General features: G+C 46.0%; 1 protein-coding gene across 4 annotated transcripts in view; it reads left to right on the top strand.

The window, feature by feature from the left end:
* The window catches only part of LARGE1 (LARGE xylosyl- and glucuronyltransferase 1), a 609,153-nt gene that overhangs the window by 85,652 nt on the left and 504,708 nt on the right, over positions 1-18,793 (top strand). Inside the window, exon 1 of one of the 4 annotated variants that reach the window (XM_070788585.1) lies at positions 18,061-18,185. The exons of the other annotated variants lie outside the window; for them this stretch is intronic. The gene's annotated coding sequence lies outside the window, so the exon portion shown is untranslated. Of the gene's footprint in view, positions 1-18,060; positions 18,186-18,793 lie in introns of those variants that run through there. 4 annotated transcript variants of the gene reach the window in all.

Raw genomic sequence — 18,793 nt, 5'->3', positions numbered from 1 at the left:
TGCATGCATGCAGTTATTTTTAGTCCCTTATAGTTTCTTAGTATTTTGTTGTTCCAGGAGAGGTTTGTCCAGGTGCAAGCATTGCAGCTCTGCAGCAAAAGATCCCAGGTCCTAGCCTGTTTCAAACATGAATAAAAGCAGAGGTGAGAAGTGGAGAGAGATCAGGTCCTCCCATCTACCCAGATGGAACCTTACCTGAAGGCAGGTCTACCCTTGGGCTTCGTAGATAATAAACCACTAAATTCTGTGTTTTGTTTAGTTTTTTTTACCACTTGCTACTGGGAAAGCCTTTTTTTTTTTTTTAACACATTTCTAAGAGGAAATAAACAATGAGTATTTATCTATGACCTAGGGTTGTTGTAATGACAAAGGAAAGAAATATATTTTCAAAAGCATTTTCAAAGTGGTAAAACCATAATTGGATATTAGATATCTGCAAGGGAAAATGAGTTAGAACCTTTCAAAATGGATTTTGACTTTGTCTTCGTTAGAGAGCAGTAACTTTTCACAGATGAAAGCTAACGGAAGAGATTAGACTATATCATAACACTCTGTATTTTCCCAAAGTGAGTTGACTTCCAAAAATAATCTTAAATGAATATACGTAAGAGCAGTTCTAAAGGACTGGGAGTAAAACTGCAAAAGGATTCTGTATTTATTTTTAGGACCACTTTCACTTTTCTGAATTAGATCCTTTTCTTAGTATATGTGCATGCTGAGTTGCTTCAGTTGTGTCCGACTCTTTGCAACCCTATGGACTGTAGCCTACAACACTCTTCTGTCCATGGGGATTCTCCAGGCAGGAATACTGAAGTGGGTTGCCATTTCCTTTTCCAGGGGAGCTTCCCAATCCAGGATCAAACCCGCATCTCTTCTGTCTCCTGCATGGGCAGGCAGGTTCTCTACTGATGAGCCACTAGGAAAGCCCCTAGTATGTGTGGCCTCGACTCATTTTCCTTGATTTTTTTTTCTTTGAACTTTTTACTTTGTGTTCTTGCCTGGAGAATCCCAGAGATGGGGGAGCCTGGTGCGCTGCCGTCCATGGGGTCGCACAGAGTTGGACACGACTGAAGCGACTTAGCAGCAGGAGCAGCAGCATAGCTGATTTACAATGTTGTGATAGTTTCAGCTGGACAGGGAATGGACTCAGCCATACCTATACATGCATCCATTCTCCCCCAAACTAATTTTCCTAGATTTGTAAGTCGGGGCTGTTCATTGTGAGGGGTGCCTATTTGGTGCAGTACTAGCTGGTTTGCTATGATGTCATTAAATTGAGTACTTTGTGTTAAGTATGAAGTAGGAAAGAATCCCTAACCTGGTCAGTATGGATATGTGTTCTTCATATTACACATTTTCCTCTGTAGGTTTGCATAAGCTTTTACTTTTTGCAATTCAGAGGCATTTTAGAGGCTTGTTCTCAAGTGATTTGGCCAGTGCATCATTTCATGATTTTATAATCCACAAGTGACTGGAATGAACAGTTTTAAGTCACATGCAGCAGAAAGGGCCTAGATTTTAAGGCTGTGTGGATCTGGGCTTGAAACCCTGGTGCCCGCAACACCCTGAGTTTGGGTGACCTCATCTGAAAAACCAAAGGACCATAGTTCTGTATAGTATGTTTGTTATAAAGATTGAAAGAGGCAATGCATGTGAAAGTGCCTCATACCAGGTAGATAGTCAGTAATCACATTTCTTATCCTTTTATTTATTCATATAAATGAGATATTTTAAGGCAGTCATCCTGGCTCTAGGGAAATTAAGAATTTTATTAAGAATCGATTGGTCTCTATAGCTTTCATCTTGCAACTCTTTAGGCTACTAAATCTTATTCTCATGAGTTGTTCTGTTTTTGTGATCTGGACTAGTTTTGAGAGAATGTTTTTTGATTAGGCATACTAAAAGATGTTTATTTGTTCATTTATTCATCCAATCAACAAATACATAATTCATTATGTGCCAGGTCACCTCGAGGGAATATCTTTTTCTTTTCCTAAGTCATTTCTTGACTTCCTGGTTTGTCTGTGAACTAAACTATTTCTGAAGCTGATGTTGAGATAAAAATGGAGTTTTCTACCAAAAATTCCATGTAGGCGCCCTCTCTTGGGATAGATTTTTCTGTCATGGAAGTAGTCCATTCCTTTCATTTCTTCCTCTCCTGCAGCAGATAAAAATGTGGAGAACTCTCGTGGGGAAAATGGACTGGCTAGATTCTGCAGATGTCACTGGGGAGACCCAGGAGCTCCGGGGAGATGGGGAGGCACCCCCAGTGGAACTATCAGCCCTGGAGCTGTCTGCCTGCAGGATGGGACCTTGCAGGATGCAACTGAGACCTGCTGCAGCTCATCAGGACCAAAGGATAATTTCTAACAAAGATGATCTGAGGTCCTAGTAGTTCTATGAGTCACTGAACACTGAATAGAGGAAATTCCAGCAGCCTCCGTTCCAGTAAAGACTGTCAGAAAGACCTTGACATTCTGACCACGTGATCACAGACAGCAATGGGGAATGTTTATAGCAGGAGTTGGCAAAAAAGTGTGCCCTGCCCCTGCCCTGCAAAGAAGGACGTTTCCATTTACATTTTTCAGTGGTCCAAAAGAAACAAAAATAGAGAATACCATTCCGTGGCGTGTGAAAATTACATGAAATTTAAATGTCAATGTCCATAAATAAGGTTTGCTGGCACGCAACCACACCTATTCATTTACCTTTGTCTCTGGCTGCTTTCTGCTACTGTGGCAGAGTTAAGTAGTTGTAGCAGAGACCATATGACCTCCAAAGCCTAAAATATAGACTGTCTGACGATTTACATAAGATGTTCGAAGATCCCTGTACTAAAGTACAACTTCCTGACTCCTGGCAACCTGAAGCTTAGTGGAAAGTGCTAATGTTTGCACAGCACACTGGGATAAATGGTGACAGATGAGGCATTCAAGGAACATGAGGAAACAGACAGTCCTTGCCTTCTTGGATGTTATGTTCCAGGGTAAGGAAATATGAAAAAAGAATTAATGATTAGTGCTATGGAGAAGTAATCCAGATTACGGCTAGAGAGTGGCTGGTGAAATGGAAAAGTTAGATGGTTAGAGAGGGCACTTGGGGAGGGGACAACTGAAGGCTGTGATAAAGCTGCCATGCAAAGACAGGACAGTAGAGAATTTCAGGCAGAGGGAATAGCAGGTTTAAAGGTCCTGAGATACAAATAGACTTTGCTTGCTTAAAGGACAGAGAAAAGCCATTGTGGCTGAGAGGTAGCAGTAGATGTGGGTTTGGAAAAGACATGACCAAGGAGCAGCTGAATCAGCCTATGGCCGAACTCATACTTGCCCAGCTAGGTCCCTTGTGTCGCCTGGGCTCTAGCTTCCAGCTCTACATTGCTTACTTGCACTATAGCTGCTGTTGTGAAGTTCACGGGAGGGCCTGCCTTCCATGTGCTTTCTAAGTGTTACCGGGAATAACGACCATTATCTGAGCTGGTGTCATCGAGTCTCTGTGTTCTGCAATCGGTTACTAATCACTGCTAGGACTTATAATACGCTGGGCCTTGTCCTTACACTTTGTGTGTGTGTGTCAGTTGCTCAGTTGTGTCCAACTCTTTGCAACCCCATGGACTATAGCCCGCCAAGCTACTCTGTCCCTGGGATTCTGCAGGCAAGAATACTGGAGTGGGTAGCCATACCCTTTTCCAAGAATCTTCCCAACACAGGGATTGAACCTGGGTCTCCTGCCTTGTAGGCAGACCCTTTACCATCTGAGCCGGAAGCCCCTCGCACTTTGCATGGGTTACCTATTTTTTTTCCCAGTGAAGTAGATAATAGGATCATCCCCATTTTATAGGTGAGGAACCTGAGTCACAGAGATATTGAGTTACTGGTCTTCAGCCATCAGCTAGGAACTGGGAAGGCTGATGTTTGAACCTCGGTGGCTCATTTCTGAAGCTGTGTTGCTTCTTGAAACCAAAGAACACAGCTGGGACTAGGCAAGGGGTGGAGTTTGGTAGCAGTAGAAAGAATGTTGCGCTGTAGGGAGGCATAGACAGGTGAGGTTGAGCCTGGCCAGATACGGGCATAGTGAAGGTGGGGGTGTTCATGGGGTGCAGAGAAGCAGTCAATGGACAGAAAGGTAGGACAGTTGCTCCTATTGGCCAGAAAGAACCTTCTTTTTTCCCAGCAGACACTGAATGGAGAGACGGACACTCAGTTGGCACTGCTGCATGCCAAATATTTGCTATTGTATTTAACTCTCCCAGCAGCCCTGTGGGGAGATAGCCTTGACCCTGTGTTACTGAGGTGGCCACAGTGCTCAGAGGGGTGGAGAGCCCAGCCAAGGTCACCTAGTGAGGAGGGCACAGAGCCAGGATTTGAACTGCTGAACCATCTGACTCCTTTGTTTTCCTTCTATCACACTACCTCTCTCCTGCCTGCAGGAAGCAGGCTGAACCAGAAGAGAGCTGGGCTCCACACGGCTCACTGTCAGCTCTTTCTGGTGGTGATTCCTTTTGAGAGGCTGTTGTAATTTGGCCTCTTTCCCAAAAGTGCTTGCTTGTGCACATGTACACAAACACACATACACACACACACACACACACACACACACACACACACACACAGAATTCTGCATGCAGATTGAAGGGCTTTGCTGAATCCCTCTGGAGGCCCAGAACCCCAGAGGTGTAAGGTGTTCTGACCTTACAAAGTCAGGCTGAACACAGAGCTGTAAAAGTCGGAAGGAAGAGTGATTCCTAACCTTGGTCCTTGTCCAGATCTTTCTGGCTAATAATCACTGAACTTGTTCATCTAAATAGCATCACTGGAGCACCTAGCATGTGTCAGACCTAGGCTCAAGAGCTCACATGCCTGATCTCATTTCCACGTCAGTTTAATCCTGTGACGTGGGTATTGTGACTTTTTATTTTAAAGATGACAGAGCAAAGGTTAGAACTGGAGGGATTTATCCATACCAGGTGGGCTCCGAATTGCGGACTTTAACGTAGCTTGCGTTCTGGCTCCCCACATAGCTGGGTGCTGCTGTCGGCGCTGCTGTGTGCTTAGTGTAAGTGAGCGCATGCCGGGAGATGCCACCAGGTCCTCAGGTGTCATTTCTCACCTGCCTTTGTCAGGCAGCTCAGATCCACCAGCCTGCGGGATGCTATTGAGTTTCTGGTTCTGGTCTTGAATGCCATCTGATGCAAGACTTAATGTGACTCTGGAGGCATCTCCCACTCAAGTAGGGGTATAGAAATGAGAAATCCTCGTAGCCCATCCATTGCCATTGGTGCCATTCATCCCCACTGACACTGCTCTGAGCCATTGCAGGGGCTGACAATTACAGGGGGCTACACAGACTCACCTGTCATTACAGACCCCAAAGTGCAGACTTGTAAATGGAAAAAAAAAAAAAAAAAAACACTTAAAGATGCCACATATTGTGTAAATGCTTTTCTACAGGTAAAATATTATGCCAACATAAAACCCTTATAAACATGTAATAATAATTTATGCCTAAGCACCAGCCATAAAGTGAAATTCACCTCCATCCAGTTTTGCAAGAATTTTCCCTTGCAGAAAGTGCTAGCTAGCCATTGTGTGAATTCTCATCTGGGTGAAGAAAAACAAAATCCATTTCCCTGAGCATGGTTATTCTTTGAAATAGCTTTGGCCTCAAACTTTAGAGGGAAACGTTTTTCCTGCATAGGAAATGCTTAACTGTATCACTTCTAAAACCGCAGCTTTGTGGCTGAGTCCTATTAACATGATAGAAACTTTTACCCAGAGCTGATAACTTGATCCTGTCTGCTGTTTTTCATTGACTTAAAGAAGAATGAAATAAATAAGCAATACTCTCTGACCCCCTCCCATCCCAATTTCCCTTTGAATATTCACTTTTATGGTTTAGCTTTCCTTTTTAGAAAGGAAACTGTGTTTGTCTTAAATGTTTAGAATCAAAATTTAGACTAGAATGAGAAAAAAAAATTGCTTATATTCTCAAAATGTTTCACTTATTTCTGAAGGTTGCTGTTGTTTCATTGCTAAGTCATGTTTGACTCTTTGTGACCCCATGGACTATAGCCAACAGGCTCCTCTGTCCGTGGAATTCTTCAGGCAAGGATACTGGTGTGGGTTGCCATTTCCTTCTCCATTTATAAAGGTAGTATTTTATATTTATATGATGATAGTTATTTACCTCCTTCTCTAGTTATAAGCTCCATGAGAGAAGGGACTTCTTGGTCATTACAGTATCCTTAGCACCTTAAATAGATCTTGTTGTCATTCAGTCACTGAGTCGTGTTCGACTCTATGACCCCATTGACTGCAGCACGCCAGGCTTCCCTGTCCTTCACCATCTCCCTGAGTTTGCTCAAATTCCTGTCCATTGAGTCAGTGATGCTATCTATCTCATCCCCTGCTGCCCTCTTCTTCTTTCGCCTTCAGTCTTTTCCAGCATCACGGTCTTTTCTAATGAGTTGGCTCTTCGCGTCAGGTGGCCAGAGTATTGGAGCTTCAGCTTCAGCATCAGTCCTTCCAATGAATATTCAGGATTGATTTCCTTTAGGAATAATCTTAGCACATGGAAAATATTCAGTAAATGTTGAATAACTTTCAGATCCTCAGAAAGTAGTGGCAATGGCTAATTCTCTTGATTCTCAACTTTATCACTTGGTGTCTGACTGGCTCGGGCAAGTCTGAGATTCCAGTGTTCTCACGGTAAAATGACAGTAATCACATCAAGACTGGTGCATTACGGGGTATTTTGGTTAGTTAGGGCTGCTGTTACAGAGCACCATAGACTGAGTGGCTTCAGAAATAGAGGCTCATTTGCTCACAGTTCTGGAAATAGATCAGAGCGTCTGCAGGGTAGTTTCTCCTGAGCCCGCTCTCCTTGGCTTGTAGATGGCATCACCTTCCTGTCTTTATGTGGTCATCCCTCTGTGTGTGTCTGTGTCCATATCTCCTTTCCTTATAAGGACACCAGTCAGATCGGACCGCCCAGTGATGTCATCCAAACACCATTACTTTTTTTTTTTAATAATTTTATTTACTTACTTATTTTTGACTGTGCTGGGTCTTCATTGCCAGGCAGGCTTTTCTCTAGCTGCAGCGAGACGGGGCCACTCTCTAGTTGTGGTGTACAGGCTTCGCATTGTGGGGGCCGCTCTTGCTGTACAGCATGGGCTCTAGGCGTGTGGGCTTCGATGATTGTGGCTCCTGGGCTCTAGAGCACAGGCTCAACAGTTGTGGTGCACAGTCTTAGTCACTCCATAGCATGTGGGATCTTCCGAGACCCAGGACGGAACCCATGTCTTCTGCATTGGCAGGCAGATTCTTTATCACTGAGCCACTAGGGAAGCCCTGCCATTAAAGAATTAAAGACCCCATGTCCAAGTGCAGTCACATTCTGAGGCCCTGGGAGTTAGGAATTCAATATATGATTTTGCATGCAGAGAGGAGGGAGGATGGGAAAGACACAGTTCTGCCCATATCACAGATTGTCGATTTGATTATATTTTGTCATCGGTAAGGTGCTCTTCAGGGGTTTAGGTGTTATTGGGGAGTTTAAAATCTAATTGAGATAATATCATTAACAACATAAAAGTCAACTTGCTGCCCAGGCTTATAAATTCTTAGCTCCTTGGTGAGTGTGGTGCTTTTGGGCTTCTGGAGAAGACTTCATTGTACCTCCTTAGTGTGACAGAGGGGCATTCTCCAGACTGGACCTTCCAGTCGACGATACCTGTATGCCCTGGGGCTTATGGAATCCCCGTGGCCTGCCTTTACCCACCTGCGGGCAGGGCTACACCTCAGTCAGTACAGGGTGCCTGCCAGGCCCTGCCTGGTCCAACAGCAGTGGACTAACAGCAGCGCTTACCATATGCTGGGCCCAGTTCCAAGTGTAGTCTCAGAAGGCTCCCCCACAATCACACCGCATGTGCTGGAGTCTGCATTTGAACCCAGGGCATCTGCTTCTGGCTCTGTGTTCCTCTCAGCTGCTGAGCTGTACTGGTTCCGTCCTCAGGGATGCTCAGCCTTGCTGGCCTGGGCTGCAGATGGGTGGCTGCTGAGCCTAGAGGCAGCTGGAAACCCCCAGGGGCAAGTCTGTGGCCGCAGCTTCCAACAGCTAGTTTTGAGGTGCCCTGAGAGTGCTCCTGTGGACCAGGGCCATCCAAGGCCATTCTGGGGTGGGCATGGGGTCCTGGTGCAACCAGGGGAAGGTGGCAGATCCTGAGGAGCTGCCTGCCTACCCTCCTGCAACTTTCTTCCAATTCTTGGCATCTTGTGAGCTCTCCAGACCTGTCCCCTTGTCTTCAGGGTTGTTACTGGAAGACTAGGAAAGCAGATGCAGAGAGATGGAGCTCATATGCACCCACGCACCAGCTAAAATACAGCATTTTTACAAAACTCTTCATGAAATTTTTGGTCACCCCTTTTCCCTGCGTACCCCAGAATCTCTGCCGACATGTGAATGGTGATGTCACCACCATCACTATGACTCTTCCACCAGCACTATCTCCAGCGTCACCATTTTCATCTTCTTTCCTTTCTCTTCCTCCTTCCTCCTCCTCCTTCTCCATCATCACCATCACCATCATCATTATCACCACCAGCATTCTCATCATACCATCATCATCATCATCTCATCACCTCTAGCCTCTTGAATGCTTTCATGACCCTCTTGATATACGTGAACTCATGTAAGTCACGTAACAACCCTGAGTGGCCATTACTTGTTGGGATCCTCATGTAACCTTTGAGGAAACGGAGGCACAGAGGTGTTAAGTGAGCTGTCCCTGATCGCATCATTGATAAGCAATAGAGGTAGAATTCAAAACCGAGGCACCTGGCATAGTGTGCACGTTCCTACCTCTTATAGAGGATGGGAAATGTGTCCTTGATGGTTCCTTATTCCTGAGCTGGGAAGAGGGAAGGACAGCAGCTGCCAGCTCCTCCTACCTGGGCATCTGCATGGCATTGGTTTCCTCTTCTCTCTGGAGCTCCCTGAAGTTTTATGTTCTCATTGAATGGGCTCGGTACTTGCCCATAGCAATTGATGAAACTGGACAACCTCTTTCTGTACTTCAAAGATAGAGGGTCCCTTGAAGACAAAGTGGCCATGGGTCTCAGGCATAAGGACTGGGAGTGTACACACTGCTTTAATAAAATGAGCTGAAGGCACCGTTGGTTCCCAGCCGTAAGACCTCCGTTGACTGATGGGCAAATGGTGTGCTACATGTCATGGTGGCGTCATTCCTCATGGCCCATGGCCATTATCTTGCCTAAGCACTTTTTCTCAGAGTTTCTCCATCTCATCTTTTCCTGGAACAAGTCATCTGTAATCTCCCAAGTAGCGATCCTGCCTGTCTCCTGCCTTCATTCTCAGGGAAGGATGGTTTTTTTCTCAGGATGCCTGGAAGCTCGGTGACTCCTGGCTCGGAAGGAGTTAAGTCCAGCCCGGCTGCCTCCTGGGAACCTGTCCCCCTGGATCACTGTTGGTTTTTATCTTCATTATCTTGAATGACAATGCTGTCAGCACCCAGGAGGGGTCCTTGAACAGCCAGATGGTGGCTGGATTTTTCTGCTACTCATCAGTTTTCATCTGATTGCAGTGCAGGTGCGGGGGTGGGGGGAGTTATTTCTCAGCACTCCCCCTGACTTCCACTGTTCAAGTACATTCCTCCAGGAGCCCTTAAAGTGGCTACCAAGGCTGAGAGAACTCCGGAGAGGTAAGAGAGTGGATTCAATTCATTTAATAGATATTGACTGAGCACCTACTATGTGCCGGCAACTACATCAGGCACTGAGGGTACAAGAATGAACAAAGCCAAGCTGTTGCTCCAGTGGATATTATATTCTAGTAAACAAAGAAACAAGTGTGGAGTCAGTCAAGTGTAGGGGCGGGGCTGGGGAGGAAAGATACAGCTGGTTACAGTACAAGGGGTCAAATGGTGATCAGCCCATGAGTGATGGCTAGGATTTGTTTTAGAAAAAGAGATTCTTAGCAGCCTCTCAGAGAAGATAACAAGTGATTGCAACACTGAATGAAGTCACCTAGGTGAGCGGGAAGAGCATTCCAGGGAGAGAGCAAGGACGGGGCTCTGAGTGTGGCGTGTCATTAGCACTGAGTGCGGGGTGGGGAGGGTTACACACCCATTACCTGATCAAAGAATGCTTCGCTTCCTCTCATTCTAGCATTCTTACTTCATTCAGTGACCCTTTACTAAGGCTGCCATCGGTACCAAGTACTGCTTCAGCACCTGGGGATTTAGAAACACATATAATCCTTTGGGGAACCCCCTGGGATGCTAGGTGCTGGCATTTCGGCACTTCCGGAGTTTCCATTCACTTGTTTCACTGATTCCTGGTACTCAGGCCATCCATATCACTTCTCTTGCTTACCCCTTCCATCTCTCTTTGTATGACTTTTGTCTCTGTGGAGAATGGCTCCTCATTGTAAAGATATAAAACCCTGTCTCTCAACCCTGCTTCCTTCTGCATCCACCTTCATCACCAAAGAAGAGCCTGCAGAGAAGGCATTGACTTTCTCATCTTGGCCACCAGCGTCTGGCTTCTATCCCACACGCTGCTCTGTGTACCGCTGGCGGCCTGGTTGTCACATCTAAATGACATCTCTGCCGTCCTTACCTTTCCTGAGCTTGCCTGCTGATCTCATCACATTGACACCTCCTTCAGCAGAGACCTCTTTGCGATTTTGGAAGAGGGCTCGCTGGAGATCCAGCTTACTCTTGAGAGCTCCCATCTGGTCCCCTCTTGCATTTCAAAGGCAGGCTGTCTCTGGGTTCTGTGGCTTTTTCTCATCTAAGAACTCACCCCCCCCCCCCCGCCCCGGGGTACAGATGTATTTTCCCGCCTGTCCCACTGGTGGCTTTATATCAACATGTCAGTTACAGAGTCCTTCATCTTCCCTCCTCTGCTCTATCGGTGAGCCTTACCTTTGTCCCTTTCTGCCATCCTGTGTCTTCTCATCCCTCAGAATGTTAGGGATTCTCCCAGGACGGTCTCTGACATACATCTCTTGGGTTCCATTTCTACTGCTTTTCTCCTTCCTCACCGCCCCTAGCAGCTTCACCAGCACCTGGGAACTTGTTAGAAATGCACGTTCTTGGGACTCCCCTGGTGGTGGTCCCATGGTTAGGACACCGTACTTCTACTGCTCGGGTTCAGTCCTTGGTTGGGGAACTAAGTTCCCACATTCTTCAACTAAGAAAAAATGCAGATTCCTTGGCCTTACCCGAGATTTACAGAAGTGCAAACTCTGGAGACGGGGCCCAGTAATCTGTTTCAACACAGCTATCCAAGTGGCTGATGCTCCCTGACATCTGAGAGCCGGGGAAGGAGACACTGCTTCCTTCATGGTGGCCATGGCTCAGTGCTTGCTGCTCCAGGCAATGGTGCACCACGATGCCAGCTTGCCTTCTCCAAGAGCAGCCCCCATCTCAGCCCTCCTCTCATCAGCCATCTCTTGTGGTCCCCTTATCAGCCGCGGTGTCTGAGTTCACATGGTCCAGATGTGAACCCAGGCCAGAACACTTGAACTTTTTATCTCCAGTCTGCTGAGCTAACTCGGAGATTACTTTTTTTGGTAAATGATATCCCAGGTGGCGCTAGTGGTAAACAACCTGCCCGCCAATGCAGGAGACGTAAGAGATGCAAGGTTTCATCCCTGGGTCGGGAAGATTCCCTGGAGAAGAGCATGACAACCCACTCCAGTGTTCTTGCCTGGAGAACCCCATGGACAGAGGAGTGGTCCACAGGATCACATAGAGTTGGACACAACTGAAGCGACTTAAGCATGCATGCGTTCCTTTGTAGGGGCTTCCCTGATGGCTTAGTGTTAGAGAACCCGTCTGCCAGTGCAGGAGACTCAGGTTCTATCCCTAGGTCAGGAAGATCCCCTGGAGAAGGAAATGGCAACCTACTCCAGGATTCTTGCCTGGGAAATCCCAGGGACAGAGGAGCCTGGCAGGCTACAGTCCCTGGGGTCACAGAAAGAGTCGACGCGACTGAGTGACTAACCAGCAACAACAATCTCTTTGTAGAGATGTGGCTCTTTTTATACAGTAGATGGGTTCCAAATTTTATGCACAGTGTGTTTTTCTGGGTGGGGAGGGAGAGAGGGTGATAGATTACTATTTTCAAGGAACTCTTTTAAATGCCCTGGGAGAAGCTGTGAATTGAAATAGCTCTTGTGTGCTAGTAGGGTGAATCTTCTGAAAGTGAAAGCAAATCACTTGCACTTCCGGCTTCCTCTTTTTCGTTGGAGGAAACAGGAGTTTGCTGATTTCCAAGGCTATTCTCAGCTTGGATGTTTTAGCTTTATGCTTCTTCCTCATTTGTTTTGAAAGGTTACCTATATGATTTTCTTAAGATTAGGTAAGATGAGAATTGTAGCAGGATGAAAAAAAGTCCCCCAAATACATCAGGTCCTAGTCCCTGGAACCTGTAAATGGTACCTTATTTGAAAAATAGGGAAAAGCCCATGGGAGATAATTCTGGCTGATAGGCGTAGAGTGGACCCTAAGTGCAACCCCATGTGTCCTTATCAGAGGGTGGCAGAGGGAAATACTCACACACCAAAGAGGAGAAGGCGAGGTGACCAGAGGCAGAGATTGGAGCCGTGCAGGTGCTAAGACGTGGGCTGCTGGCAGTCTCTAGGAGCTGGGAGAGGCGAGGAGCGGGTTCTCCCCTGGAGCTAGCACAGCCCTGTGACACCTTGAGTTTGCATTTCTGGCCTCTCAAGCCGTGAGAGAGTAAGTTTCTGTTCTTTTAAGCCACCGAGTTTGTATTACAGCAGATAGGGGATTTTCGTAGTTACAGTGTTTAATCACTAAGTCACGTCAGACCCTTTTACGACCCTTTGGACTACGGCCTGCCAGGCTTCCCTGTCCATGGGATTTCCCAGGCAAGGGTACTGGAGTGAACTACCATTTCCTCCTCCAGGGAATCTTCCCGACCCTGGGACTGAACCCAAGTCTCCTGCATTGGCAGATGAGCCACCAGGGAAGCCCAAGGGGATTTTTTTTTTTTTTTTTAAACCAGGATTTGCTGCTGCTGCTAAGTCACTTCAGTCGTGTCCAACTCTGTGCGACCCCATAGTCGGCAGCCCACCAGGCTCTCCCATCCCTGGGATTCTCCAGGCAAGAATACTGGAGTGGGTTGCCATTTCCTTCTCCAATGCATGAAAGTGAAAAGTGAAAGTGAAGCCGCTCAGTCGTGTCCGACTCTTAGCGACCCCATGGAGTGCAGCCTACCAGGCTCCTCCATCCATGGGATTTTCCAGGCAAGAGTACTGGAGTAGAAATTAAATAGAAGCTGTAAAAAAAAAAAGAGAGAGAGAAATGGCTATGTCTGTGTATAAAGGATGTCCCGGATGGCAGGTCTGTCTGTCCTTGGAATCAAGGTGTGGGACAGGTGGGGTTTGTGTCCTCAGCCCTGGCCTTCCCCAGCTCTGTTCTGACAATTTCCTAACCCTCCTACTCTGTCTTCTCCCTCAAGACTGGCAGTCCTGTCTCGCATTCCCAGCCGCTCCCTCCACATCATGGTGCTCCCCCACATCCACACCTGCTCTTTTGTGCTCACTGATTGCCACGGGGGAGTTTAGCAACATCCAGTCCCTTTTGGAATTGGGATGGACCGGTGGCGGGAAGAACCAGGTGGGCTTTCTCCTGTTTCTGTCCCTACCCAGTGTCTGGAGACCAGACAAATATCCCAATTCTGAAATGAGCAAACTGGCCTCTGGAATGTTCCTTTAGGATGCTTTTCCTTTAGGGCCCCTCCATAGTTTTTTGTAGCAAAGGCCAGTGTTCTCTGCAAGGTGCACTTGCAGAGCTGCCTGGGATGCTTAGTCATTAAGTTACCCGTTTACTGGTCAACCACCAGAAGCACAGAAATGGGGACAGGAGTGCCTCGGGCTCTCAATTCATGTTTATAGGTGAAAGAATAGAGATGAACAGGTAAGTCATGGACTCAGAGAAATAGATGGAACTAAGAAACATCAGTCAATAAAATGCTAGCAAGATTCAGGGGACTGTGTGTCTCATGGGGACAAGTGACATGAACTTTTGGTTCTGTTGTTTTCTAGTCTTTGAAGTGAGGGTAATAATATCTACCTTATAAGACTGTTCTAAGGATTAGATGGGGTAATTGTATAAATGAAGTACCTAGCCCAGTACACACTATAATGGCATTTTTGAAATTAGTGAACACTCAGTAATTGGCTACAGTTTTTGCTCACTCTTAGGTAATGTACTTAATGCAGATAAAGAATTCATTGTCATGGGTCGTGGGGTGCCCTGGGGTAACTGTAAAGTCTTGTACCAAGATCTGCCCTTTAATCAGGACAGGGAGCATGAAGTACTGATGACTCAGTTTGAACAAGGATATCTTGACCCAAAGGGCTGCAGAAAAAGCTCTGCCCACCAATGGACCTGGCCAGAAAATTCCTCCCCGTCTAAGGGGAAGGCCAAAGAGGACAGAGGGTGCTGTTGGCTTTGGGCAGACGCATCTGTCCATGGTCACAGTGTCTCTAGGCATGAGTCATTGGCTCTGTCCTCAGATAGAGGGCAAGGACAGGGGACACTCCATGTCATCAGACCTCACCCATCAGTGAGTGGGTGGGTGGAGCTCTGTCCTTGTAGAAGGATGGCTGGGCCTAATTCCTTCTTTAGTGACAAGCTTCATGTAAACTTGGGCAAGTTGTCATAAAGATTTTCTCCTCCTTGATATCCAGCAAGAGGGTTAACTTCGATAAATATGTAATATGTATTGACCTCTACTCTGTACCAGGCCGTGTTATTAGGTTCTGGGAAGACAGGAGGAAAAGACATGGTCTCTATCCTTGGGTCTTTAGGCAGCTTAGAGCTCCTAGTAGACTTGCACTGCAGGGAAGCAGCAGTGACAGGTGCCCTCTGGTTCTGTGGATGTATTTACACACACACACACCCTTTGGGCAGCCAAGGTGTGTGTCATGGTCTGAATATAAGCTTATGCAGTTTTCTCATTGGAGGGCCTCTTGGCTGATGAGTCATGATCTTGTTATTTTATTTTTAATATACCATTTATATTTACAGGATGGATAGGGTTATGCTATTTATATTAACAACCCCCAAATCTCTGTGGTTTAAATAACAGAGATGCATTTCTTACTCATATTAACACTTTCATCTGAGGTGGGTATGTGTGTATGTGGAGGATGAGGTCCTGCCCTATGTTGTATTCTGGGACCCAGGCGGGTCCCAGCACTGGTATGTCAGAGCTCACAGTGACCAGAGGAAGTTGGAACCTGGGGAGTCATGTTCTGGCTCTTGAAGCCTTTTCTCCTAGTTCACTGGCCCGAGCTAGTCACCCAGGTACTGTTCACTTCAAGGAGCTAGGGAAGATTGAGTCTACCTGTGACGGTGAGAAGAGGAACCAGTGGATTCCTGACAGCCTGAAGGACCCCTACGCTACACCGACTGGCTTCAGGTTTGAATTCTTAAGCTAGAGAATATAACATAATGGTGTCCTTGGAAGAGGAGCTCGAGAAGCTGGTCAGAAACGTGAGAGATGAGTGGGTCTGACCTCTCGGAAAAGTACCAGGAAAGCTGTGTCCACAAGCTATAAGGTCATGTAGATCTACTGTATAGGACTCTTTGTAACTCCCAAGGGCACACCTAATGTCATTGAAGCTTAAGTAAAATTTAGTGCTACACAGTTCCTTTGCCAGGCACCATGCCAAGGGAGGGGATACATGATTAACTGGGATCATTAAGAAAAATTTAGAATATATTTATTATACTGATTATAAGATCAGGGAAGCATCTTTTCGCTTAGTTAAAACTAAATGTTTTAGCAATATAAACAGTAAGACTTTTGTTACCTAAAAAAAGTCTCTTAAATGGTACCTGGGGAATTGGGGCATTGCTATTTGTAGTTTTGCATTTCCTTCCTGTACTGTTTGTAAGTGCTGAATCATGTGGGCAGTCTTCTGTTTCACTCCCTTTTTCTTATTTTCTTTCTTGTTCATCATGCTTATGACTGTTGAGCATTTCTAGTAGTGTATTGAAATTGAGCCACTTTGATATAAGCATATTTGTGTACATACACACGTACACACACACACACACACACACACACACACACACACACACACGCCTGCCTGCCTGCCTGCCTGCCTGCCTGCCTGCTAGGAGATATGTGGGCTTTACCAAACAGAAGCTCATTGGTTGGGGTGAGAGAAGGTACATGGCATCATTTTGGAGTGATCTTGCCTGTTAATCTCTACTCTATTTTCCTCACATGCTCTTACTCTTCCTTTGTGCAGGTGGTTGGAAAGAAAGCTTCTTAAATATCTTTGGCTCAGTTTCCTGGAGATCTTTACTACCCAATCAGTCAAACAGACATTTATCAGACATGGTTTTTATACCCAAGGCATGGTGTGGGAAAAAAAAGAGAAGTGTCAGGTATGACCCATCCCCACTCTCTGGTAGTTTACAATTTAGGGATGGGGACATAAACTAGTAGGCACCTGCTGTGTGCCAGGCACTGTTCCAAGCCTATTCTGGATACATCATCTCATGTAAACCTATAATAGTCCCCAATAGCTTCTGGTTTTTCTACTTTGTGATGAAGAGATTGAAACTCAGAGAAGACCACTGACGTTGCCATGCCTATGTAGTAAGTGACAGCATTTATAAACAATACTAGAGTACTCTTTTAAATCCAGTCAATGCTCTTACCGCAATGCCTGCCAGCCAACACAAAGCAGTTAGAGAACCCTAAAGCAGAGTAGGCTCTCAGGATAGCAGAGATTTTTGTTTGATCTCTTCACCATTGTGTTTCCAGGGACTAGGTAAGAGCCTGACACAGATACAGTGATGATCGAGGTCTCCTGCCTTCAAGGAGTGTATAGTCCAGAGCAGTGACACTGACAAGTACATTTATCATGTCAGCGTGGGGTGTCGTGGACCTCAGGGCAGAGGAGGGTGCATCCTGTGAAGGTTTTCAGTAGATGTATGGGTTTTAGACATTGTGCCTCTTGAGCAGCAGCCTGGAGAAGGACTGGAGGGGGCAAATATGGAGGTAATAAGGCCAGTCAAAACCTTGAATGAGTATGAATGAGAAGGGACTGGATCCAGACAGTAGCAGTGGGATGATGTTACAAGGGGTGCCACTGGAGATGTTAAGCATCGGCAATAAAGGAGCGAGAAGAATCTGGGAAGACCTGCACATTCCTGGCTTGTGCAAATAGGTGGATGATAGTGGACAAGGAGGAAGCCCAGGTTTGACCAAAAAGATCCTCCTATGGGATGAGAACCTCCAAAGCCCAGGTTCTGTATTAAGGACTTGTCTGGTGGCTCAGTGGTAAAGAATCCTCCTGCCAGTGTAGGAGATGCAGGAAATGTGGGGTTGATCCCTGGATAGGGGAGATCCCCTGGAGGAAGAAATGGCAACCCACTCCAATATTCTTGCCCAGAGAATCCTGTGGACAGAGGAACCTGGTGGGCTACAGTCCATGGGATCACAAAGAGTTGGCTATGACTGAGTGTGCACACAGCATGCACACGCCTGGTTCTATATTAGCTTTTTGACCTTGGGCAGAATTCTTAACCCCTGAGCCTTATATTCTTATACTGTGGAAATACTAATTATACCTGCCTCATAAGGTTATTGTAAGGATGGTATGAAATCATACACATAAAGCACTTAAAGTTTGACATGTAAATGCTGGCTTTTGGTAATTATTAATAATTAATAATGAATAACTAATGATGAATATGGATAAACTTAACTGTAGTGGAGAAGTTAATATCTGGTAACCTGTATTCTCCTTTTAACGAGTTGTGGCAAAAAGCTATAGGAAAAAATAAAGAGAGGAGGAAAATTATTAATCAAGTATCTGTTATATTGCCAGGGTCTGTGTCTGGTCCCATACACTGTGTTTTGCAAATTTTCACTGTTTAATTATCTTAACCATCTGTCAAGCTAGGAAAATGGTGCCTTAGGTAGAAGCCAGCTGAGTAGACCCAAGAATGTCTAATGACTTAAGATGTTTATTTCTCATTCTCAGAATGAGTATGTTGGGAGAATAAAGGAGGAGATGTCTCTGCTCCACACAGTGACTCAGGCCACAGGAAACCTATCATCCACAAGTGATGTCTAAGCTCTGGACAGCAGAGAGCAGGATCGCGAGCAGTGAGTGTGGGACCACATCTTTGCTGCTCACATCCCTCTGGTTAGAACCTTGTCAGATAGGTGAACTCCAGGAGAGAGTGGAGGACAGAGGAGGTGTGTGTGCCACAGTCCATGGGGTCGCAAAGGTTCAGACACGACTTAGTGACTGAACAACAGCACCTCTCACAGCATGGAGGCTGGGGAATTGTCTCACCCTGACCAATTGCTGGACAGTTGCCCTTCTCCAAAAGAGGCCCAATTTATAGATGAAGAAACTGAATTTTTGAAAAACTAACAGTCTTATTTAAGGGCACATTGATTATTTACAGGGATGGTAAGATTCACTTCCAAGTTTGTCTCCCCCCATCAACACCCCACGGAATATGTAGAGGATGGTTAGGGAGGCTGTGTGGGTTAAATGAAGTGGATTTGGTTGGATTAAGTACTTGATAAAGTATGTATGTAAGTAAGTAATAAAGGAAGGATATTGGAAGTCAGGGTTGTTGAGTCAGCTCCTAGACGATGTGGAGGGCCGGGAGCTGGTACCAAGGAGGTGCAGGTGCAGGTTGTTGGCATCAAGGAAATGAGTGACTTGGTAAACCAGTGGTGTGGGTGAGTAGCCACAGTCC

This window comes from Bos indicus, chromosome 5, assembly GCF_029378745.1.
Source record: "Bos indicus isolate NIAB-ARS_2022 breed Sahiwal x Tharparkar chromosome 5, NIAB-ARS_B.indTharparkar_mat_pri_1.0, whole genome shotgun sequence".
Taxonomy (NCBI): Eukaryota; Metazoa; Chordata; class Mammalia; order Artiodactyla; family Bovidae; genus Bos; species Bos indicus.
Note: the sequence above shows the minus strand (reverse complement) of the source record. Positions and strands in the feature narration are given on the sequence as shown.